Here is a 26192-nt window from a genome sequence, read left to right on the forward strand (position 1 = left end):
CTGGCCAGAAGAGCTTCAGATGGACAAGAATCAGCAACCAGGGAACCCCGTTCTCCTGCCACCCAGGCACTGAGTCTGCCCAGCAATGGGGCACATCCGGTGGGAAGATGTAACTGGGAGAGGAGGCTTTCCCTGAGGAGCAGGTGCCCTGTCACAGAGGCAGAGTGGGCCAATGCAGTGCCCTCTCCCTGCTTTGGTTGTTGGGAAGATGAGTATTTTGTAGGAAACTGGACCTGAGAAGAGAACTCACAGACCGTGAACACGGAGGCGAGGGTGTGTTGGGCAAGCAGACCAAGGTTTGGGAAAGCAAAGCAGCCACAGTGTGGGGCCACTCTGGCCTCATAAGGACACTTGCTTCCCTTCTCAGGCCAGATAGGTGAGGTATAGAAGGGAAGAGAGAAGCAAGCAGCTGATGAACATTCGCAAGGCCTGTCCCCAGCCTCTGCCACTCAACACGGGCACCACGTGCAGGAGACTACTTTCCAGGCTGTGGTGCCTAAAAATTTTCTAGGACAAGTGTGCAGAGGTGTGCTGGAGGACGAGGACAAACCCATCTTATTGGCCAAACTTCAATTTTCATGTGGCTTCCCTTAAACCTGAGACTGGCCTGGTGAGTAAGGAGCTTGAATCTGTGAGGTCAGGGCAGAGGGGTTTCTACTGACTGGACCCTGAGGTCCAGTCGGACTCCTCAGTCTCTTTCTGGAGTGGCTCCCTTTCCTTCTTATCACAGTGCTGCTGTCAGAGGGATTCTTCTAACATGCAAATATGCCCCTGTTCCTTGGTTCTTGGGGGTTCCTCCACCTTCCCATTAGTTTCTGCCAGTGGCAACCAAGAGTCCTGACTCATCAGAAGCACCAAAAGTTTGTCATCAGGAGACAATGTGCTCAGGTTTATGTTACAGAAGGAGACCTCAGACAGCAGACATAAGGGCTATGCTCCCGGATTGATCCAGCGTATGTTAGAATCAGTATGATCATAATTACTTTGGAGGGAAAAAAAACACAAAAAACAACCCAAAAAAAGTGCACAAAAAGAATAAATGCAATAACTGTGCCCTGAAGTTTGTTCATAAAATGAACTGTTTGTAGGGAGTTCTCAATCTTCCCTGAGCCAGAGCTCACCACACTCTCACAGCGTTCTTACAGAGTTGACGATACAGGGCAAATGAGAACCATTTTAGGGAAACAACATAAAACAATGATCATCTTAATGTGGTTCTAATTTACATGTTGATTGTGAGTGTATCTGTTTTATGAATCACTTTTAATTCCTGCGCTCAAAGAAAAAGGAAAAAATTACCTTGGTAAAGGCCACATAATGGATCAATTAAATGACTCCCCAAATAAAGTACACTTCATTAGAGTATAAACACGCATAGCTCCCCGTGCTATTTTAAACACGCTGGTAGAGAAATGTGCTTTATTTACTAACTTTAACAATATTCAATACCATCCTATACTATGAAGACCCCCTTCCTACCGCCAACTCCCTTCATCTCTGAACTGCCTTCATTTTTAGCCTTTTGTTTGTTCAGGGAGTCAGAAAATAAAGACATTTTAATAATTCTTACGTGACAACTTTTCTTACTCAGGAGTGGTGTAAGAATGTGTCTTCCTTTGCCTTATTCCACTGCACTCCAGTGCCGTCAGTGGCAAGGTCTACTTAACACTAGCTTGAGTTCCGACAGTTAGCTCAAAAGAACATCAACCAGATGATAGTACTGGTCTAGATACGATATAGAAAAATGGTGTGGTAGAGGAGAAAGGCCACTGACTTTGGAGTCAGATGGCTCCAGGTTTGCATACTGGCTCTGCTACATGCCAGGTACGCCCCCTGGGATGGGCTCCCTACCTGGCCCTTACGGTGGCACCCATAGACTTCGCAGAGCTGTTACAGGATTATACATCACATACATACACACAGAAGCACGGGGCTGCAGGGTCTAAAGCAGACATGCAAAGCAGACGTAGCCTGGTAATCAGTACCAAGAACGCCTTTATAGGCTGGGTAAGCTCACAGCTAGAACACACCATAACCTGTTTCAGACGATGTACGGTACACGTGACACAGCTCACTGCCATAATCGCCCTTCAATTTGGATCATCATGGCATGATTTCATTTCCTAACACGTGCTTGTGAAAGACATTCCTATTATTTCTTGCATGTTTCCAAGTTTTGTAGGACATGTATTTGAAAGACTCCTAACTTCTTAGCCGGTGTAATAGTATCACTGTGCTGTACATAACAAGATCATGTTTAACTAGAGAAAACGATTACGATGGTGCCTGGCACAAAATGGTCTTCCAGGTATCATAAAGTGGCCTAAAGGACGTATAGAAGTGATTCTGGCACTTTGGGATTTTGCTAAATATTTCTCTTTGAATGTGCTGGTTGGACTAGTTTCAGTTAGAATCATTTGGAGAACAGGAATTTAAACACACACCCCCATATATCTAATATTCTCTTCACTCTGGCTTTCCACCTCGGGCAGCCGTGAATAACCTTCCAGAAGTCAGCCCCCAGAGCAAAATAAGTTGGGAAGTGACTTATCTAGTGAAAGGCTTAGGGGAAAAAAATTTCAAGTGTAAGATGTAATATAAGAAAACTTACACAGGACACTGGAATAAAAAAATATATGGCATATTACAGTCAAGGACATTTTGTAAAAAAGAAAAAAAAAAGTGTGGCGAGAGGCCAAGAATTAAGGTTAAGCAACAGTTAGCACTGAAGGTCCAAATCCGGGGGAGGGTGGCGTTAGGTGAGGAAGGCACGGGCTTCTTAAACAGAGAACTAATACATGTTACAGGGGAAAAAACATCAACATGTTGGATACGAAATTTAAGGCTGGAATTAGAGGTTGCTATTTTGAAATAGGTGGTTAAAACAAATTATAATCTCCATATGTATGGTGGAAAATGATCATAAATAAAAATTTCTGATAAATATTGAGTATCCTGCCAACCATAAGTCCTCTCAGATAAACACTGGATTTAGAGGCCCACTTTTTCCCCATTTCATAACTTTTGGAAATTTGGACAGAAAAGATGCAAACCGAGAATCACCTCATATTATGGTCTTAAGAGGATGATTTAGAAACTGAACTGTAACATATCTAGCAGACTCACTATGATTCTAAATGGAGGATAACGCTCCCAAATTTTCCCTTAGTATTTATCTGTTTTTTAAGATCATTTTAAAACATCTTTTTAAAATGTAAGAGAGGGGGCTCATAAATTTCCAGTAAACAAGTCATGCTAAATAAAAATCAGCTGTATAATATCCCTTATTTTTAAATGAAAATAAATATCAATGACCGTTCTTCACATATTCTCTTGATTTTTTCTAAAGAGTGAAAAACAGGCTTTCCTATCCCTCAACTCTATTTTTCCTTCAAAGCCTGAAGTTCCTCAAATGAAGATTCTCTGAGAGCAAGCATTTTCTGGAACATAACCCCCTCTACTGTGGGAAAGGTGGAAGGCTTTGGTGTGTGCCAAACCAGAGGAAAGAACAAGAATACAGACTCACGCCTGAGCGCAGGGGAGCAGACGGGGCAGAAGTCTGCTGGCTCGGCAGAGACATACTTACCTTTGTCAGTCTGAGGTACAGAGGACTGTTCGATGTGACGTGAAACAGAGGCCACATCAGACGTGAAAGCAACCCTAGAGCGAGGGGGGAAAGAATCAAAAGGTTAAAAAAAAAAAAAAAAAGGCACTGAGAAAAACCACATCCCTGCTCTGTAAGTAGATACTGATATACAGAATATGAGTTGAGGAATGCCAAGATCAAAAAGTTCTCCCCGTCGACATGCCCTAGCGCCATATCCCTACATTCCAGAGACCCGCCTTCAAGTTCTGGCGGCAGTCGTCCTTTGAGGGGGGCCGGGCAATGATGTGGTGAAGGGCATGAGCCTCAATGTCCGAAGGCCGAGATTCCCAGGTGCCCCTGGAGCCACTCAGAAACCTCACACAACTTGTTTGGTCTCCCTCGGCCTCGGCTTCCCGCCTGTCACATGAAGACAATAATCGTACCTGCAGCCCAGGAGTCTTTCGAGGATTGAATAAATTAATTTGAGTAAAGGGCTTTGCTCGGGTATCTGGGAAGCAAGGAGTCCTCATGGATTTGCAATTATTTTCCAAAGACCCCAGTTCAAGTGCAAATACCTCACAGTCTCAGGGAGAAATCAGGTGACTATCAGAATCTTTTAAAAAGTGTCAAACACGAACACTATCCTTTGGGAAAGGGAAACGAATTCCTGAGCAGGGTTGAAGGTGAAGTGTGTGGTTGGGGGGAGCTTCTAAGGAGCAAGAAAGGATCATTCAAAGGCCCCAAACACACACAGGGAAACAAAAACCAAACACACAACCAAAAAACCAAAACAAACAAAACTCTTTTGCTTCACTCCTGTTCCCCACCCCCCACCAAAGACAAGGCTACTGTGAGAAAAGAGGTCTGAGGCAGAACTCTTTGACAGTAAGCACACCCAATGAAGGTAATTTTAAATCTGTATTTCAGAACAGTCTTTCCTGTAATTCAATCTAATGAATAAGGAGGATGTTTCCCTTGCAATGACTAGATAAGCCTGTAGTAGGGCTGCTTTTTTTGCTCAGTCTGGATGGACGGGAAGCCATCTGAGAGGGAAGTATCTGGTATCTTTTTACTAGGAAGTTTGATGATGGAGATAAACACACAACGCAAATACAAACACTTCGTATATGCTGATTCCCAGGCCTGTTGTGAAGGTCTGACTCTCAGACCATTTGAAATGATTCTTCTTGGGGACTATAGCAGTCTTAGGTCCTGAGACGAGGCTTTTTTACAGAGGATCATGAAGATGGAGTTACTGATTCAACAGGCATAGCAAGAACCCAGTTTTTTAACCGAACTTACTTCCTTGGCCTGTATGCAGTTCCTTCTATCAATCTAGACAAAGATATGCCTCGCTGCGAAGATGAAAAAGTGTAGTTTGATTTCCTACACTTCCTTCCACCCTTCACCCCTCCCTACTTTGGTATGATGTCACATGAAATTACTTCCAGAAACGGAGAGTAGAGCAGCCAAATCATAAAACCTAAGTGCTATGCTTACTGCCTTCTTATCTACAAGTTAATACTTATGGGGGTGAGAGTCTATCGATGATCAAGGCCATGGTAATTTTCCTATTTCATAAGAAATCTGAAATCTCAGCAGAATAGCAAACTGCTGAATCTACCACATTTGTATGACCCGCACAAACACCCCACACAAGATTCCTACCAAAGCTCACACACTTGCAAACCTGTATTTTAAACCCCACCCTTACCTTTAATCAAAAACAGACAACCAAACAGATTTCTTTAAAAATAATCTTGGTGGTAAAAACAAAAATATCATGAAGGGTGAAATATTAGCCAGTTACTGTACTTCTGTGCTTCCTTACCCCCCTTTACTGAAATTTTCCATTATGATTTTAAGAAGTTGTTTCCCAAAGAATGTTGACAACTATTTCCCACTTAAAGATGTGGTTTAAAAAGAAATAGGTTTTAACTTGAAAATAGCCCAGAACTGGGCTTGTTCTAGGGTCCTGTGAAATCATAGTAGTTCGTCCTTTAGATTCAAAATTTCCCTTATACTTTTCACTGACGAGTGAAGGTGTTTGCTTCTTTTGATAAGGAGCTCTTCTTTTGATAAGTGGTAAATCTGGCTAAAGAAATTGTCAAAGGGTGTTTTGTTTTGCATTATTTAACACTACATCATAGAAATAAATCACGAAAATGTATGCTTTCTCCATCACAATCACTAATTCTGGCCCAGTGAAAGTCCACAGAACTCTAAATATAAAGCTTTTCTCGTCTAGCTGGAAATATCTAAACACTGTGTTGAGATTTAATTTTAGGAAAGAATATTGGAAAACAGAGCTTAGATTTTAAAAGGACAATGCTATCCACTTTTTTATGCCTCCTGTTCAGAGGCTGATGGGTTGCTCAACAAACTCGCCAAATCAAAAAAAATGTTTAATAATTCTCCATTAAGAATGGATTTTTAAAAGCTATAGCACCAATCAGGTAACAATAGATCAATCAGGTTTTCCTAAAATGTAGTATTTGCAGTTGAAGCCTGGATAAGTAATTAAATTCAAAGTAATGTACAGGGAGCTATCAATCCCCATTCATGCCGCTGGCATTCACGGAGCCAGGAGCTTTGCTGGGCTTGGAGATATAAAAATGAATCCGCCACAGCTGCTTTACTTCCAGCTAAAAGAATACACCTAAACAAAGAGCTACAGGGCAGTGTGTTAAGTGCTATAATAGAGGTGTGCACAAAGGGCTCGGGGCCAAAGGAAGAAGCTATAAATTCTTCCTGGGAAATCAAGCAAGTGAGGGGTGATGTTTCCTTGTGATAAACTCAAGACTTTTTCCTTACTATGTTCTCAAAAGTAAGTTAGTAATTTTAAGATTTATGAACTGTGTTAATGGCAAGTGCTATACTGGTCTATTTGCCAGTTTCATTTACGCTTGGCATAGCCTTTCAGTTACGACATCCCAAGAATATAAGTTTTTAAAAATAAACGTATGATAATATTCCCATACAGCAAACGCTATCCAGAGCGGCAGGAAGAGCTCCCATGAGTGAAATTTAGATACAATGTTCAAAGATGTTTTGAAACATAAATGAATGACATTCTTGACACTTAGTAATGTTACGTTAATAATGCTTATTTTGAGTATCAATTTTTTCCTTTTTCTTTTTAATGCAAAAATAAAAGAATCACTTGATTATATCATGGTTAATATTTGTCTTTCCCTACTTCTGTGTTTAAAATAGAAGGAGGTGTTGAATCAACTTCTACTTAGCATCATTTATTATGCATACCATATTCCTACTTATAACACAGTTGTGACAGAACCTCCATTGTTCATTACACACTAGCCCCAAACTTGAGTCATTCTAATGTAAGCATGAGAAACCACCGTCTCCTTTGGGGTGAATTTCCAAATTCCTCTGTGTTAAATTGAGGTCTAATTTTCCCTGTGCCTGGTTTTCACAAGAAGGTCCATTCCACCCCATGTGCTCCTTTTCAGCTGTCAATAAACAGAGGCAGTGAATTCCCCCACAGCTTCACAAAGCTAGTTAGGCAGAGCCATTCATTCCTTCAGGAAAACAGGGCATTGATTTCAGCGAGTTCCCAGGGAGCAGCTGCAACAAAGAGATCAAAGGCCCACCTCTCTTTCCCTCCACTGCTTCCATCAGGCCAGGCCCAGACAAACAGCGACAGGTTTCCTTGAGACAAGGAGAGGGCCCAGCAGACCACCTCATGGTTCAATTCAAATTCATCCGTTTCCTACATTCCAGGGACAGTCCAGAATGCTAACCATGACAAACCAGCACAATCGGCCGGCATAATATACTGCTCGCTAGTTCATCCAAGGTCAGAGGGAGAAAACAAGCACCCAGGGAAGTCCTCCACTTCTAGGGCCTGCTGGGCCTCAATGGCCCCCTGACATTCCATAAATAAACTTCCCCGGCTCACTCTCCCTTTCTTTTTCCGTCCTGCAATCCCGGGAGCAATGGTCTCACTTAATCGGCAATTTCTTTCGTGTCACCGTACCCAAACACTCGGGACACTTTCTTCTCAACCCTGATAGTTCTAATGATGATAGGAGCATGGCGATGGGGGCAGCCCTTCTCAGTTCTCAGCCGGCACACTACCACCACAGGATGAATTTACAGCTGCAATTGCTAGGGCTTCCTTCAAGGCTTGATCTCCAGGGAAGGCCACACAAACTAGAGTCAATTCTCGTAGATTCTGTCTGGGGAACAAAAATGTCCACGGAGATAGGACTGTCAGCTTTGCTGTGAGCCAGGTAATCACCCAAACTGGCAATCCAGACCCCTAACTGACAGTCTGTGCCTGAATGAGCTTTGTGAGCTCTGTGGGAGTGAGGAGGGTTAGCGGGGGGAGGGGCGCACGAGGGGCTAGGAAAGACGATGGATTCTCCAGACCAGTTACCTACGCTGAACGGATCTGACCAAAAGGTTTCTAAGGTCTCCCCAGAATTCTGAGCTGCTTCTTTGACACAACCTTCAAGAACGCCTGTAAGAAAATGTGTTTATTTTATTGTGCTCCATTCACTTCTGTCACTAATCCTGAGGAAACATGGGAGTGGATGGGTTAAATTCGAAAATTCCTAAACCAAAAAGAAAATAAACAATATTGGAATGAAAGGTATGGAGAATTCATTCCTTGACACAGAACACAATCTTCCCACGTGCCCATCTTACAAGCTTCAGTACGACCTGGGGGATCCATTCACTGATTATTCACTCGACTGCCAAAGATGTCATTTTGTACACGGTACCAAACAGCCCTCAAGGAGAAGACTTTCACTTATTCTCAAGTCTGAACAGAAACGAGCTTAGAAAATACAGAAGTCTATATGGCACGGGAAAGGTAGCTTCCCAGTAGACACAGTGTGACAGTTATATTAGGCGCCTCAAAGCCAACTCTGGCACTGATCCACTTTGGACCTCTCTGTCTTTCTACTCTTCCAAAATGGAGACAGAAATATCTGTCAAGGATTCCTTTACAAGGTATTGTGAAATAACCGTTCCTCAAAAACAAAGTATCTCATCGAAGAATGCTAGGCTTAGGAGTAGAAGTTCCTTACATAATAGATGACTCTAATTCAACAGAGCTGCTCTGGAAACTCACTAAGTTTCTACAAATCAAACCATTTTTTAAAAGCACTCAGAAAATTTACTACTTAAGGAAAGGCTATGGCAAATAATGAAATACACTCATCAATTCATTTATATGCTCATTTGAATTTATATTCAAAAGCATTTATTCATTTATTTGTGGGGTTTTTAAAAAGATTTTAGTTATTTATTAGAGAGAGTGAGCGAGAGTGCGCACAAGCAGGGGGAGCAGCAGGCAGAGGGAGAAGCAGGCTCCCCTCTGAGCAGGGACCCCGATGTGGGACTCAATCCCACAACCCTAGAATCATGACCTGAGCTGAAGGCAGATGCTTAACCAACTGAGCCACCCAAGTGTTCCTTTCAAAACCATTTAAAGCCCTGAAAAACATCAATTTGATCTTCACCACAACCACCTCAGATAGGTGGTTTTACTAGTTTCTATTTTTGAATGAGGAAAACAGACTTGAGAAGGGTAATAAACTGATTTGCCAAAGTCACAGAACTCATACGTAGCAGAACCCCTACTGTAAGTATTCTGTTTCTCAACCCCACGCAGAACCTAGCTACCATGTGTGCATATAATCATTCACTGAACGGCTCTCACCGTGACTCTATTAAACAGTCCACCTCTAAGCCCAGTGCACTGCTCCACTCATCCAAAGATGCAGAGCTTGCGTGGGGAGCCTGGCATTGGATCAATACTGAAATTTTAGTGTCACCTTTTAGTAATTTTGTAAATCAAGCTAGTAACGATATTTTCAGACTCTCCATTTCCTCATCTACAAAGGAGGAAGAGTATCTTCCCAGATAGGATTTGGGAAGGATTAAATCAGATAACTTGTATAAAGCCCCTAAAGCAATGTTAGCAAATTAATAACTACCTAATCGTGGAAGCTATTATCATTGGTGTTGAAAATCAAACCTACATGAAACTCGTTAAAAAGGGAAAAACAGGTTTCTTCTTCAATAAAAAGACATCAGATGTAACTTTCAGCCTCTGGATTACACAGTTCTCTCGAGCACTAAAAATCTACCACTCGGGTCTAATATCTGAAGGTAGCCAACCAGTAAGCCCAGATCAACCCGTCATAAAAGATACGCTACTACCCAAAATAGAAACACTGACTAAATTGTCTTTCTTGAAAAGATGTCTGAGGAAACTCCCCGGTTTTTATAAAGCAGCAGTGTGGTTTCTCTGTCCCATCAGCTTTGCTTCTTGCCATTTAACTGCTTAGAGTAGGAATGTACGTCTGCTAGGCAGAAATTCACAGACAGTTGCCACATGAAAAGAAAAAATGCATGATAGGAATATTTTGTTGCATAGAGCTAGTGCTTTAACGTTTTCAAAGATTACGTATGTTATTTCATTTGACCCTCATACTACTCACTAGAAGAAAACAGATGAACTTTTTAGCACAAAGACGGCTGATCGTAAACAGCAAACTTTTTTTTTTGCCTGGTCTCATTTTCCGTAACACCCTATCAATAGTTGGTAGTATGTAGATGTTACAGTACAGAGTGTACAGATTACTGTGGGAAGACAGAGGCCACTAAGTCTGGGAAAGCCAGAGAAGGCTTTGGAGAGAAGGTGACATATACCCAAGCTTTGACATAGTACAAAATCACGTCTAGTGATTGTCCCTAAGCTTGATGCAATTTTCTCTGAACTGACTATGTCTTCCAGTGGTTTACTTCTCATGCACTGTTTCTGCTGATTTGCAAACTTAAATAGATCACCCCCTAAAAAAAACTCAAAAAAATTTTTTACCCAAGGCTTTGATATTAAAAGAGGCAGAGAGCTGAGGTTACTATTATTTGACTAAACACCACTTACAGCTCCTTCTAATTCTATAGTTCTGTGATTTTTTAAATTACTGCCCATTCTTATACTGTATTACATACTATATAATACATCAGCTTAAAAGTGCATGTTAATCTATAGTCTATTAACACTTAAAAAAAATTTTTTTTTCCTTCACTACTGTTTATCTCAGAAGTTAATCGTTGAGAGTGCCTGGGTGCCTCACTGGGTTAAAGCCTCTGCCTTCGACTCAGGTTATGATCCCAGGGTACTGGGATCGAGCCCCGCATCGGGTTCTCTGCTTGGCGGCGAGCCTCCTTCCCCCACCCCCACCCGCCTCTCTGCCTACTTGTGATTTCTGTCTCTTAAATAAATAAATAAAATCTTTTTAAAAAAATTTTAAAAAAAGAAGTTAATCGTTGGGAAGAACCCTTAAAAATATTTAAGGGAGGGGTGTGTGGCTAGCTCAGTTGGTAGAGCATGTGACTTTTGATCTTGGGATCGTGAACTGAAGCCCCACCTTGGATATAGAGATTACTTAAAAAAAAACAAAAACAAAAACAAAAAAAAAAACCTAAAGAATATCTAAGGGAACATGCTAAAGAAATTCATCACTAAAGAAATTCAGCCCACAGCAGGGCAAGTCTGATGGCTATTTCCTTCCTATGAAGGCTAAGAGTTGCCTTTTCATAACCATCTATATTATCTTCTCCAACATGAAATAAACATGTTTTTTAATAAAAGGCATTCAGATATTTGTAGATAATTTTGACAATCCTTTACCTAGAGCTATTATTTTGAGACTGTTGCTCTCTTCCAATATAGGCACAAAGTGCTATAAATTTCCCTCGAAGCCCTGCTATAGTTGCATCCTAGTTATTTGGAAATATGTTTTTATTTTCAGTAAGATAACAATACTTTCTAATTTCCCTTTTCTTTTCTTTTTTTTTTTTTTTTTTTGGTCAAATGGGTTATTTGGTAAAATTCACCAGCACAACCATTTGGGTCTGGTGGTTTTTCTTTTCTGAGGAGTTGTTCTTGTTTTTTGTTTTTGTTTTTACTACTAACTTGATTTAATAGATAGAGAGTAATTCAGGTAATCTATTTCTCCTTGAGACAGTTTTAGTAGTTTGTATGTTATCTTTCTAGACATTGTTCCATTTTATCTGTTATCAAATTTGTGAGCAGAGACTGACTGTAACATTCCTTTAATCGCCCTGTAATACCCATGAGATCAGTAGTTATGAGCTCTCTTTCATTCCTGACATTGGTAATTTATGCCTTCTGTTTTCTTTGGTTAAATTGGTCATGATGGGTCCTTGATGAGTTTACCACTTTATCATTATGAAAGAACAATCTTTATACCTGGCAATATTTTTTGCTCCAATTTCTACTTCCAGCCACTCTAAGTTCAAAAATAATTAGTACTAAAATTCACATTGCTTTCCATCCCTTACCTTATAACCTAATTGTCCTTTGGTATATGAAGTACATCTTTTTGCAGGCAGTATATAGCTAATCTATTTTCTTCTTAAAAAAAAAAAAAAATCTAAGCTGACATTCATTGCCTTTCAACTAGAGTGCTTACATCATTTATACTTAATATGATTATTGATACAGTTAGGTTGAAATGTACATCTTGCTATCCATTTCTTCTCCATTTCCCTTTTCCTTTTTTCTCCTGCCTTCTTTTGGACTGTTTTTTCTTTACATTTTTTAAAAAAGATTTTATTTATTTATTTGACAGACAGAGATCACAAGTAGGAAGAGAGGCAGGCAAAGGGCAAGGGGGAAGCAGGCTCCCTGCTGAGCAGATAGCCCGATGCAGGCCTCAATCCCAGGACCCTGGGATCACGACCTGAGCAGGAGGCAGAGGCTCAACCCACTGAGCCACCCAGGTGCTCCTGGACTATTTTTTTCTGATTTAATTTTATCTCCTTTGGCTTATACTCTTTCTTTCGAGGTCTCGGTGGTTGATTTAAGGTTTCTCATTATATTCTTAACACAAGGTAACTTCAAGGGATATTACACCTCTTCACATATAGTATAAAAACTTTAGGGGCACCTGGGTGGCTCAGTCCATTAAGTATCTGCCTTTGGCTCAGGTCATAATCCCAAAGTCCTGGGATTGAGCCCTGCATCGGGCTCCTTGCTCAGAGGGGAGTTTGTTTCTCCCTCTCCCTCTGCACCCCTCACCACTGCTTGTGCACTCTCTCATACTCTAAATAATAAAATCTTAAAAAAAAAAACAAAACCTGTATTATATTTCAATTTTTCCCATCCTGACCTTTGTGCAACTGTTGTCATACATTTTACATGTTATAAACCCCAACTACATTGTTACTATTTTTGGTTAAAACAATCACCTTTTAAAAATAAGATTTAAATAAATAAAAAAAACTTATACATTTACTCAGAACATTACTATCTCTGGTGTTCTTTTACTTTGATCTAGTATTATTATCCTTCTTCCTAATGGCTTCCTTTAACATTTCTTTTAGCGTGGGTTTAATGGTGAATTCTTTCATCTTTTGTATGCCTAAAAAAGTATTTTATTACCTTTTTTTGAAAGACATTTTTATTAGCTATAATTTCTAGGCTGACAGTTTTTTCTTTCACTATGTTGAAGGTGCTACACTGTCTTCTGGATAGCATTGCTTTTGGCGAAAAGTCTACAGTTATTCTTTGTTCTTCTAAATTTATAGTGCCCTTGTTCTCTGCTTTAAAATATTTATTACTGGTTTTAAACTATTTGATTGTGATGTAAGTTGGTATAATTTTCTTCATTTTTTTGGTACTTGCTGGTATTTATTAAGCCTCTAAGATACGTGAACTTGTTGTTTCCATCAAATTTAGCAAACTTTCAGCCCTTATTTCTTTAAATATTTATTGTTATACCTTCCTCCTTTGGAGACTCCAATTATACATATATTTGGCTGTCTGAAGTTGTCCCACAGCCCATAGTGTTTTATTCTGTATAATTTCTACTGCTATATTGTCAAGTTCACAAAGTCTTTCTGCAGTGTCTGGTCTGCTGCTAATCCTATCCAATTTATATCCCATTTCAGATGTTTATTTGCCTCTAAAAATTCAATTTGGACTTTTTTTTATATGCCTTTCATGTCTCTCCTTAAACTTACTGCTTTCATCTACAATCTTGAGCATATGTATAATTGTTTCAATATCTTTGTTTAGTAAAAATGTTTACTAAATATTAAAAAATCTGTTCATTAAATTTATCTTTATTAAAGTCTATCATCTCTGAGTCTATTTGTATTGATTGATTTTTCTCTTCAACATTGAATTTTCCTGTTTCTTGGGAGATCTGGTAAATTTTTATTGAATCCTAGATATTGCATACTTTACCTTGTCAGGTGCTGGATATCTTGTAGTTCTCTAAATATCCTTGAACTTTGTTCTGGGATGAAGTTAAACTACTAGAAAATTTGACCTTTAAACTGAGAGTCTGCCAATTGTGGTCCACAAGTCAAATCTGGTCCACAGCCTATTTCAGTAAATGAAGTTTTATTAGAATTTGGACATCCTCATTCATTTACATATTGTCTATGGCTGCTTTATCACTACAGTGGCAAAGCTTAGTAGGTGCAACAGAGATCATATGACCTGCAAAGTCTAAAATATTTTCTATCTTACCCTTTACAAAAAAAGTTTATGATCACTCTAATGGCTTATTTTTAGGATTTTTTTTGGGGGGTGGGAAGAATCAGAGTTTTAGTCTAGGGCAAATTTTCCCTCCCTACTAAGGCAATACTCTTCTAACTATTCCATTTTATGCCATTTATATTAAAAAGTTTTTCTAGTCTAATGGGACACATTCTTCCCTGATCTGCGATCTACATTTTCCTTTCCAGTGGCTCTTTTCTCAACCTTTGGTAGTTCTCTTATATGTGTGCACTAATCAGCACTCAGCTGAAGACTCCAGGGGAATGCTCTGATGACCTCCAAATTGTTCTCTTTGTGTAACTCTCTCTTCTCTAGTATGCTGTCCTACTAATTTTAGCTGCAACTGCCTCCTTGAATTCCCAACTCTATTACCTCAATTCAGTGTGACCAATGAGCTGTGTTTGGGTTTCCCTTCTTACACTGTGGTCATGGGCACATCACTTGTTTCCCTTCTCTCAGGGTTCAGTCTTATGTTGTTCATTGCCCAATGTCTGAAAACCTGTTTTAAATATTTTATGGCCTTTTTTTGGGTTACATTTTGGTTTTTGGTTATTTAAGACAGGAGAATGAACACAGTTCCTGTTACTACACCATGGGTAGAAGTCACAGAAGTCCCCTCAGTATGAATTCCTTACATTTGCATTAGTGTTTTATACTTACAACTAAGTGCTGAAAAGTCTGCATTATCTCATTTCATCCTCTCTACATCAAGATGTAGAGATTACTTGAAAGCTCAAAAAAATGCCAAAAGTTACTTGTTTGGGGTCACATTACAGGGCAGCCCATGTCTCTTATTCATTTTCTCTTCCATAAAAATATATAATTTTTCAGAATTTGGGATATATAACTAAATAATATGAGATGGTCTTCTCTATAAAGTACACTGCAAAATAACTTATTAGTAGTACCTCAAATTGTAATACTGAGCAATATAGAATTAGATTGTTACTGAATATTGTTAATGACCAGGTCTATCATCTCAATTAATCCTTATAATCCTCATAGCTATTGTTATTTCAATCTTATAAAAGACAACCTGAGGCTAAGAAAGGCTCATTAATTTGCTCATAGTCATGTACTTATTGGCATCACAGCTGGAATTCAAGCCAGGCTACACTCATTCTAAACCTTGTGCTCTTCACCATGCTGTCTGCTCAATTTATAGCTCTTGAAAAGAGAGCTTTTGGAACTAAATTATGATAGAACACTCCAAATCTTCAGTAACAAAATGACATTAGGAGCCATTTACTAAAAGTACCAAGATCTATTCACTTTTTCCTGAAGCTAATCAAACAAGCACTGAAAAAGAAAATGAACATTCTTCAAAGAAATTTCAAACCTAGTTTTTTGCCCAGCAATACTTAGAAATATATAGATGACTGAGATTTTAGCTGCCTTTTAATCATGTCTAATCTAACTAAAGTTCTAAAATCAAGCATTCAAACTTCCTTATTGAATTATTTGGGAAAGCCTACAACTGATAAAACTCAGCTGGGCTTGAGCTCTAGCACCAGAATTTTCTTACCTCTAAGTATTGAAAACATATTCTTAAGATCTTATATTCTTTCATAACAAAGCTATACATACTTACTGTAGGAAATTCTGAAAATACACGTTTCTTATTTGAATTATTCTTAACATGTTAGTTTCTCTAACATAGCCATAAGAAATGAACCCATTATCTTAAGCTTCCAATTATTTCCACTAAACATTTATTTATCATTTCTCTAACTACCTATGGAATTGCATTAATTCTAAGAGTTTTATAATTGATTTTCAGAACTGTATAGGTCTATCCATCACCTTGCCTATAAGATTTTAGTGTGGGGTACCTGGATGGCTCAGTCAATTAAGTGACTGCCTGGGGCCCAGGTCATGATCTCAGGGTCCTGGGATCAAGCCCCACGTCAGGCTCCCCCGCTCAGCAGAGGGTCTGCTTCTCCCTTTCTCTCTCCCTGTTCTTCTCCCACTACTCATGTTCGCACTCTCTCTCTCATAAATAAATAAAATCCTAAAAAAAAAAAAAATTCAGTGTTATCTCATCCTCTAATACCTATAACTTGTTACTTTTCTGTCTCACTGCCTGGCTAGAACTTATTCTACCATGTTAGCAGACATCATGTTATGACTCTTGATTTTGATGGAAATGTTTGTGAGCTTTACTATTAATAAATGTACAGATGGTTCGAAATGAATGTTTTGTATCCATAATAAGTACTAGTCCTAAAAGATGACCAGAAATGAGTGTTAAATGTTACTAAATGTCCTGTAGGACTCAAAAAAAAATTGTTGTACAGTGCATTTATGCATAAGATCCCCAAATACTGGATCATTTTTGTACTCTTAGGGTAAGTCCTATCTGGTCAGAGTAGATGTTTTTAAAATCTTATTTGCAGATTTTACATTTATTCTCATAACTAACAATATTTAAAATTTTTACATTGGCCATTACATTTTAATGAGGGTTATATAAGTCTCTTGAATATATCTATTTGATCTTTCTGAGCTGTGGAAGTCATGTAGCATGTAAGTAACTATTACATGAACATTAGGAAGAATTTATCAACCTGACAGGCAAACTAGGTCAAAATAACCTTTAGTGTCTTACACACTGAAAGTTTCAAAGTTTATTTATATAGAACTTTATATAGTATTCACTTAAAATTTTCTTCTTCTCCCCTGTATCTGCTCTAATTTTTTTTTTTAAATTTTTCTGGTCACCTAGTATATGGGCAATTTTCTAAGCGTGCCAAAGGCATTATAGTATACGGCTATACCTACCTTTTGTCTAATGGTCTGTTAACAGTTAAAAGGACCCATGACAAGATAGGATGTATTTTTTTATTGCCACCACCAGTCAGAAAAATTGAAATCCAGTTGGCCTGGCTTGGATCCCATGCCCATCCCAGGACTAGAATAACAGAAGGAAAAGATACAAAGATAGCCCCAATTTGAGTCACTTACCCATCTTTGTGGTCAGGAGGCAACAAGTGAAATGCATGTTAGGCAAAGTCAGTAACTACTACACAATCCCTTTCCCCTAATCCACATCCGTCTTTCTGAATGAAACACACAAAGTTCCCTTCCTTGTGGAGTTCATCTTCAAAGGAAGGTCAGTCAGACAAAATATAAATCAGACAGTGATTTAAAACTAAAGTACTGAAGAAATAGGGAGAACTAAGAGGGTAAGACCAGGAGAAATAGTGGCAATTCAAAACAGGCTGGTCAGGAAAAGCCTAAGTGTGATGATAATTTAGCAAAGATCTGAAGGAAGTGAGAAGCAAGCCTTACGGCTTTTTGTAGCAACACTAGCTGCAAAACCCTGACTTGGAACAAGGATATTGGTATGGCTAAAGTAGTGAGTCGGGGGGAGCAGTAAAAGGTTAGTTCAGAAGTAATGGGGACCCATATTAAGTTGATAAACCTCTAGAAAGAGAAGCACTGGCTAGAGTCATTAGAGCAGAATAGTAACATGATCAGAGTTAAGAGTTTTAAATAATTTATCTGGCTGCTGTTTGGAGAATAGATTATAGGGGAGAACGTATAAAAGCAGGGAGACCAGTAAGAAGGCTACTTTAATAAAAAGCTGATGAAGGTTTGCCCCAGTATGAGAGTAGAAGAGGTAGTAAGAAGCAGTCCTCTTCTGGATATATCTAAGGTAGAGCTGATAGTATTTTCTGATAGCTAGATATGTAAAAGGTGAGAAAAAGAAGAAATGATAGTGGTGCCAAAGAGTCTGGCCTGAGAAAATGAAGGAATAGAATTACCATTTAGAGATTAGGAAGACTAAGGAAGAAGAAAGTCTGGCTGTTAGTGGAAAGGAACCTCATTGTGGACATGTTAGGTTTGATATGCCTATCAGACATTCAGCAGCTGGATATTTAAATCTGGAGTTCTGGAGGGAGGTTCATACTGGAGATATAAATTTGGTAGTTCCAAGCATATATGTGTATTAAAGTCATGAAACTGAACCAGCTTAGCTAGGGAGTGAATGTAGGCAGAGAAACAGTGCAGGAACTGCCCTGGGTCACCCAGTGTTTGGAAGTCAGGTCAATGAAGAGGTATTTGCATGGAAGACTGATTTAAGTGGTCATGGTAACTGGTAGGCAGCTGGGAAAGTGTGAAGACTCAGAGCACTAGGGAGGAGTGTAACTGATGGGGTCAATTCTACTGATAGGTCCAGTAAGATGAGGACTGAGAACTGTCAGACTTGCAACATGGAGGTCATTGGTGACACTCGAGACAGTGTTGGTAGAATGGTGAGATCAAGCCTGACTGAAATGGGATCAAGATAAATTGGACAGAAAGACTGAAAAATTGTGTAAAAGGAAATGGAAATGAGATGGATTGGTAACTAGGAGGGATGGGAGTTAAATAATCATGTAAAAGAAGGGGGACATCCACAAAAGCTATACCAATACCTTTGAATAGGGGAAAAGAAAGAATCTAAGAACATAAGTACAAGAATAAGCTTTAGATGAGATTCGAGTTCACCCAGGGAGGAAAGAAGAGAAGGCAGGATGTAAGTTACAGGTGCATGTAGTTAGGTAGATGTGATGATGGGTGCTTGTGGAAGTTCTCTTTTGGGCATTTCTATTTTATCAGTGAAAAAGACAATAGGGTCATCAGGTGAAAGGGAGAATAGGAGAAGAGGAACTGGAAGTTTATAGAGAAATAGGTTTTAAACATTTTCTTAGGAATTGTCCAAGCTGCAAGAACACATTAAGGGCCCCCTGAGATTAGTAATCAAAATAGTTAAAGTAAGACTAGTGAGAATGGCTAGGTACTTTTCTCCAGCTGTGTTCGGCTGGGCAGCTACAGGCATACAAGAGATTATGTCTTTGGGATTTAGACAGCTAAGGACAACAAAGCAAGAAGAGAGATAAGAGAGGGGGATAAATGGGTTATTTTAACGATAGGGTAGAGGCTATTTACATTGAGTAAGGAAATGTCCACGTAGAGTTAAAAATTTGTTGGTGGGAGTGGAGACTGGGAGAGAATGGGATGCCTAAAGTCAAGATCATGGAGGGGAAACAGTTATTGCTAATGACTAAGTCCACAATATGACCATGAGAAGATCTGGCTGAAGTAGTCTGGGAAACAAAATCATTGAAAAAGAGGAAGTTAAGGCAGTGAGGAAGCAGGGTGTTGGAAGGACCCCAAGATGGACATAAAACCACCAAAAATTAAGACACATTAGTCTTGGGGCGCCTGGGTGGCTCAGTGGGTTGAGCCTCTGCCTTTGGCTTGGGTCGTGATCCCGGGGTCCTGGGATCGAGCCCCACGTTGGGCTCTCTGCTCAGTGGGGAGCCTGCTTCCTCCTCTCTCTCTGTCTGCCTCTCTGCCTACTTGTGATCTCTATCTGTCAAATAAATAAATAAAATCTTTAAAAAAAAAAAAAAAAAAGACACATTAGTCTTGGAGAGGAGGACAGTGAGCCAGGAGCTAAATCTTCAAGAAATGAGAGTGACGTAGGAATTGGTAGGTGATTACAACAAGGAAGAATACGTATTTTTATCTTTAAGATTAAAAAAATTGTTTTATAACTATAATAATTATTAATGCTTAATTGCATGTCAACTCTTTTAAAATACTTCAAAGTCTTTGTTATACTTCTTCTATTCTAACTCAAATGTCCTTATTTTCTTTTGCCATCATTGTGAAAAATGTACAAGGGATCCTGTCATTTTTACCAATTTCCTAAATTTTAAAGCTATTTCCCAAAAATATTTCAGGGAGCACCAGTCTTATGGCATATTTGATAACACTGAGGTTATACTGGAAAACACCAATATACCAATACCAATTTCTCAACCAAAATTGAGAAACACCATAGACCATTGGCCCTCTTAGATAATCAGTTGGAAATAAATATAATTTTAACTCAGTTTTTTCCCCAAATTTACATGACCATAGGTCCCTTTCCCATGTAACATCAGTTAACATCCAAAGGAATGAGTATTCCAAGGCATATACTTTGGAGAAGACTGTACTGGAGTTGTCTTCCTAGTGGCCTCAAAACAGGTGAAATAATACCCGATTTGATTCAAGCTGATTATGATACTGTCAGAGAATACAAATCCCCCAAATGTTACTTTGTAACAATATCATCCTCCACTGCTAACATGATGAAAAACAAAGCCATCTTCAGACAATATTTCTCAGAGATGTCCTTGAAATTAGCTTAGCATATTTTAGTCCCTCATCAAAATGACAACATATAGAAATCAAAACTAATGACTGCATATTATGGTTCATAACCATACTGGGAACACAATCTCTTTTCTAAGAAACTGGCCAAGTAAACACACTTAACAATGTAATGTGTTTTCAGTTATATAGAGGATAATTTATTTTCTCAGGTTAAAAATGTTGGTCCAAATTTTCCTACTTCAAATGTTTGCATTTCATGGAATTTTAAAGATTTTTATTTATTTATTTGACAGAGAGAGATCACAAGTAGACAGAGAGGCAGGCAGAGAGAGAGAGGGAAGCAGGATCCCTGCTGAGCAGAGAGCCCGATGTGGGACTCGATCCCAGGACCCTGAGATCATGACCTGAGCCGAAGGCAGCGGCTTAACCCACTGAGCCACCCAGGCGCCCAGCATTTCATGGAATTAAAAAAAAAAAACAAAACACAAACAAAAAAAAAACTACCCATTATTAAAACAGGAATTCTAATTTTTTTTTCACTATACAATAAAGAAAAAGTTATAAAATAGTAAGAGAGTTACTTCAAATGATAAAATGAGAACAAAGTTAAATTCTCCCAGTCTGGAATACTACCCTCATTTCATCTAATTGTCGGATTCTCACAGGTCAATGAAGCAGAATTCATTTCATCTCACTAGTCAAACCACTTAAACCAGTGGCTTTCTCCCAGGGTGTTGTGTCCTTCTTAACAGCCACAAAGATGTTCTGTGTGAAGAGCATGATGTTCAACAGGATGGATGTATGTACCTCAGCTCCACAGATGGCACTTTACTGCCACTAATCATAACCCTGGTAGGAAGTCACTCCAAGAAAACAGATGGCACTAGCCTAATATATGTACTCAAACTTCCTCAAAGTAACTACCACCTAATGATATCAGAAAAAGTGAAACAGACCTTAAAATAATGTAGGAATGAATCTTGGAACACCACACCAAAAACTTATGATATATTGTATGGTGACTAACATAACACAATAAAAAAAATAATGTAGGAACCAAATAATAGAGTTTTGCTCCAATTTTTGCTCCAAGTTCTCTAGAAAATTATGCTTATGTAATTAGAAAATATAAAATGTTTGGGGTGGAGAGTAAAAAAATTAAAATGTCAACTTACAAATCCAATGAGGACTTATCAAGGAGGCAGAAACAACCTAAAAAAAAAAACAACAAAAAATAAAAATCTTTAATAGTTTTATATAATAGTTGCACATGCATTTTTAAATTTTACTGCAATAACTGTAGATTTGTACAAGATTTTGAGAGAGATCTTGAGTATACTTTACTCAGTTTCCCCAGTGATAACTTTTCACAAACTAAAGTAGAATGTCACAATAAGTATATTATTGTATATAAGTATATTACTACAATCTACTGGTCTTTTGAAATTCCCCAATTTCATTATGGTTGTTTGTACATGTATTTAGTCCTACAGAACTTTACACCTCGTAGGCTCACATATCTATCACCATAGTCAAGATACCAAACAGTTCCATCACCACAAGGATCCCTCAATGTTGCCTTTTTATAAGGATACCCACCCCCCTCCCCTTTTTGTCCCTAACCTCTTATACATCTATTTTTAACATTAAAACAGCAAAATCCATTTGTGAGCAATATTTTTATTGCTCATTTATTTTACTCATTGGGCATAAAAGACCACTATCTAGTATATATCAAATTACGAATAAAGAATTCCATTTTTCTCCATTAAAGAACATATTTTAAAGGAAAAAAGTCTGAAGAGATTTTTTTTTTACTCATTGTTATCACAACAAACTATTCACTTCAAAAGTCAAAAGGTGAAAGGTAAGCTAAGAATATTGTCTGAACTCAGATTCCGTATTTTCAACATACATTTTAAAAGATTTCATTCTTTTAGAGCAGTTTTAGGTTTCCAGCAAAATTGAGGGGAAGATGTTTTTTTAGTTTCAAGTTCCTTTTGTTCAACTACTGGTATATAGGGAAGCAACTGATTGTCATATATTAGTCTTATATCCTACAAACTTGCTTTAATTACTTATTAGTTCCAGGTTTTTTGTCTGTCAATTCTTTTGGATTTTCTACACAGATGATCAGGTGATGTGAACAAAGATGGTTTTATTCCTTCGTTCCCAATCTGTATACTTTTTATTTTCTTGTCTTACTGCATTAGCTAGAATCCCAGTACATTGTTGAAAAGGAACAATGAGAGATCATCTTGCCTTGTTTCTGAGCTTGATGAAAAAGCTTTCACTTTCTCATCATAAAGTATGATGTTAACTGTAAGTTTTTGTAGATATTCTTTATCAAGTTGAGGAAGTTTCCCTCTATTTCTAGTTTACTGAGAGGTTTTTTTGTTTTTTATCATGAATGGGTGCTGGGTCATAGCAAATCCTTTCTCTGACTCTATTGATACAATCAGCTGATTTTTCTTCTTTAGCCTGTTGATGTAATAGATTACACTGAATTTTTTGAATGTTGAACCAACTTCGCATACTTGTGATAATCCCTTTTTGGTCATAGTGTAGATTTCTTCCTATAGATTGCTGGATTTGATTTGCTAATATTTTGTGAGGGTTTTTTAATCTAAGCTCCTGAGAGATACTGATTTGTAGTTGTTTTTTCTCATGCCTTTGCTTGGTTTTCATATTAAGGTAATGGGGGCCTTACTGAATAAGGTAGGAAGTATTCCCTCTGCTTCTATCCTCTGAAAGTGATTATACAGAACTGGCATAATTTCTTCCATAAATGTTTGGCAGAATTTACCAGTAAACCACCTGGGCATGTTTTGTTTTGAAAGGCAATTAACTGATATCTTTAACAGATATAGCCATGGGCATTGAGTTATTCATAGTATTTTGTTATTATTTAAATGTGCAAGGGATGTGACATGGTATCTCTTTTGTGATATTAATAATTTGTAACCTCCTCCTTTTCTCGGCTTCACTAGAGGTTTATCAATTTTATTGATCTTTCCAAAGAACCAGATTTTGGTTTCATGGCTTTTCTCTGATATCTGATCTTCAATTTCATTGATTTCTGTGGTTTTTGTTTGTTTTGGTTTTTGTTCTTTTTAAGATTTTAAGTAATTTCTACACCCAACATGGGGCTGGAACCCACAATCCTGAGACCAAGAGTTGCACACTCTGCCAAAAGCCAGCTAGGCACCCCAATTTCTGCTTTTTTTTTTTTTTTAATTTATTTGACAGACAGATCACAAGTAGGCAGAGAGGCAGGCAGAGAGAGAGAGGAGGAGGAGGCAGGCTCCCTGCTGAGCAGAGAGCCCGATGCGGGACTCGATCCCAGGACCCTGAGATCATGACCTGTCTGCTCTAATTCTTATTATATCTTTTCTTCTGCTTACTTTCAGATTTTTTTTTCCCTAGTTTCCTAAGGTAGAAATTTAGATTACTGATTTCAGGGCTTTCTTTTTTTAATGCTTCATTTTCTTCTAAGCGTCACTTTCTCTGCACATTTTCTTCTAAGCATCACTTTCTCTGCATCTGACATTTTGATGTCATGTTTCCATTTAGTTCAAAATAGCTCAAAATTTCTCGATATACTTTTCTGACCTTTTATAAAGTATGTTATTCAACCTCTGTATTTTAAAATTTCTTATCTTTTTTTAAAGATTTTATTTATTTGACAGACAGAGATCATAAACAGGCAGAGAGGCAGGCAGAGAGAGAGAGAAGCAAGCTTCCTGCTGAGCAGAGAGCCCGATGCGGGGCTTGATCTCAGGACCCTGAGATCCTGACCTAAGCTGAAGGCAGAGGCTTAACCCACTGAGCCACCCAGACACCCTGAAATTTCTTATATTATTGATCTCCAAGTTAAATTCTACGATGGTCTGAGAGCAAACAATATAGGATCTATTCACTTAAATCTGTTATGTTTTAAGGCCCAGAATGTGGTCTATCTTGGTGAACGTTCCATGTGAGCTTGAGAAGAATATATATTCTATTGTTGTTGGATAAAGTAATCTGAACATGTCGATTATATCTAGTTGACTGATGGGATATTATGTTCAACTATGTCTTTATTGATTTTCTACCTCTGAGGTCTGTAGAGTGTATAATATCTTTCTAACCAGAAACCTCTAAGCTCTATAAGCTTACCATGGCATAATCCAGGTATTTTATATATATTATCCCATTTAATCTTCATAACAACTCTACAAGGGATGTGCCATATTATCCCTTTTTGGCTCATCAGGAAATTCAGGCACCGAACATTTTAGTAAGTTGCCCAAGGTCACGAAATTAGCAAATGATTGATCCTGACACCTGAGTCCAGGATTTTAGCATCTAGGCTATATGATCCCTCAAAGAAACCTAGGATGATGAAATCAAGTTATTTTGTGTTATCATTAATTTCTATGACAGTAAAAATTTTCCCAGTAAGTCTTGGTACACAATAGTAATTACTCCGAAGTGCTAATGTCCCTTTTCCTTGGGGTCGCTAAACACAGTTACCTTGGCAGATACAGTTTAAGCACAACACTTGTATGGTTATTCTGTGGTTCTTCATTCTAAAACATTCCATAAGACTGAATTTTTTTCATGTTTGTTTGCATGTTACCACAGATACAATATTTATGTTCATGTTCACTGTTTTCTTAAATTGTTAAATTCTTAATAGACTATCTGTACAAATAGGTTTGTAAATAGCTACAGAGGAACATGCAAGAAATTCCTTGTATGATCATGAGCACAAAGACAATGGCAGGTAGACTCTACTTCATCAGGTTCTTGTTTCCAGGAACCTGGACTCTGACACGGGAAGGGAATGAAGACCTTCACTGGAAGGCAGGACCCAGCATCAGAGAATATTGTGAGCACTTTCTTCTAAACTTCATTTACCTGCCAGGAAGATGATATAAGTTATCAACCTGCATTAAAGTTTTTAAAATTCTAGGATGTAAAAAACTAACCATGCCATTCTTAGTTCATGTAACAAAGTACCATAGATTTGATGGCTTAAACAATAAACATTTATTTCTCCCAGTTCTAGAGGCTAGAAGTCCAAGATCATGGCGCCAGTATGGATGGGTTCTGAGGAAATCCTCCTCAGGGTTTTGGACGGCTAAACTCCTCACATGGTGGAAAGAGAGCTAGCTAGCTCTTTGTTCTCTTCTTACAAGGGCACTGATTTCATTCATGAAGGCTCCACCCTTATGATCTACTTACCTCCCAAAGGCCCTACTTCAAATATCATCATATGGGGGTTAAGATCTCAACATACATATTTAGGGAGACATATTCAGTCAACTACAATGACCTTATATGGAGATGAAGACAATACAGTCATCTCTGAAAAATCTCTCTACAAAATTTCATTTGTAAGGGAAAAAATATGGACTACTAAAAACCTATGCAATTCTGTAATCAGAGAGCTAGACAAATAATAATGGTATTTTTGCAGATAATTTGGACAGACCAGGGAGGCATCTGTGTGACTGTAGAATGCCTCAGGGGATACTAGAATGCACAAAAACAGTAGAGTGGAAAAGTTACTGCAGTAGAAATGGAGATGGAGGGTTCAGAGATGGGAGTCTCAAAGCCAAGGAGAGTGACTTCACTATAATTCTATCAACTCCAACTCAGCTGAATTCTAAAGCCTGCCCACGACTCTGGAACACTTCCCCACTCCTGTTATTTCCTGTTTTCTCTCCTCTCTTCCAATTGGTGTCCTCACTCCCAATACTTGTACATAATGCCTATGTCTCTGTGAACATCCCCACATTATACTCCACTGAGGGGGAAAAAAATTAGAAAGCTATTGGATACAACATTTTATCTCTTCAGTGCTAACCTTACAAAATTCCTTTTCTAGCA

At 38.4% G+C, this 26192-nt stretch overlaps 1 protein-coding gene across 6 annotated transcripts in view; it reads right to left on the reverse strand.

Annotated features, from left to right (window-relative positions):
• LOC111147591 (PLAG1 like zinc finger 1) overlaps positions 1 to 26192 on the reverse strand; it is a 71092-nt gene that overhangs the window by 27986 nt on the left and 16914 nt on the right. For all 6 annotated transcript variants that reach the window (XM_022503715.1, XM_022503714.1, XM_022503716.1 and 3 more), the window contains exons 2-3: positions 21491 to 21527; positions 3587 to 3660 (exon numbers count right to left, since the gene is read on the reverse strand). The gene's annotated coding sequence lies outside the window, so the exon portion shown is untranslated. The remainder of the gene's footprint in view (positions 1 to 3586; positions 3661 to 21490; positions 21528 to 26192) is intronic.

The sequence above is a fragment of the Enhydra lutris genome, unplaced genomic scaffold (genome assembly GCF_002288905.1).
Source record: "Enhydra lutris kenyoni isolate GAN:26980312 unplaced genomic scaffold, ASM228890v2 scaffoldscaffold17, whole genome shotgun sequence".
Taxonomy (NCBI): domain Eukaryota; kingdom Metazoa; phylum Chordata; class Mammalia; order Carnivora; family Mustelidae; genus Enhydra; species Enhydra lutris.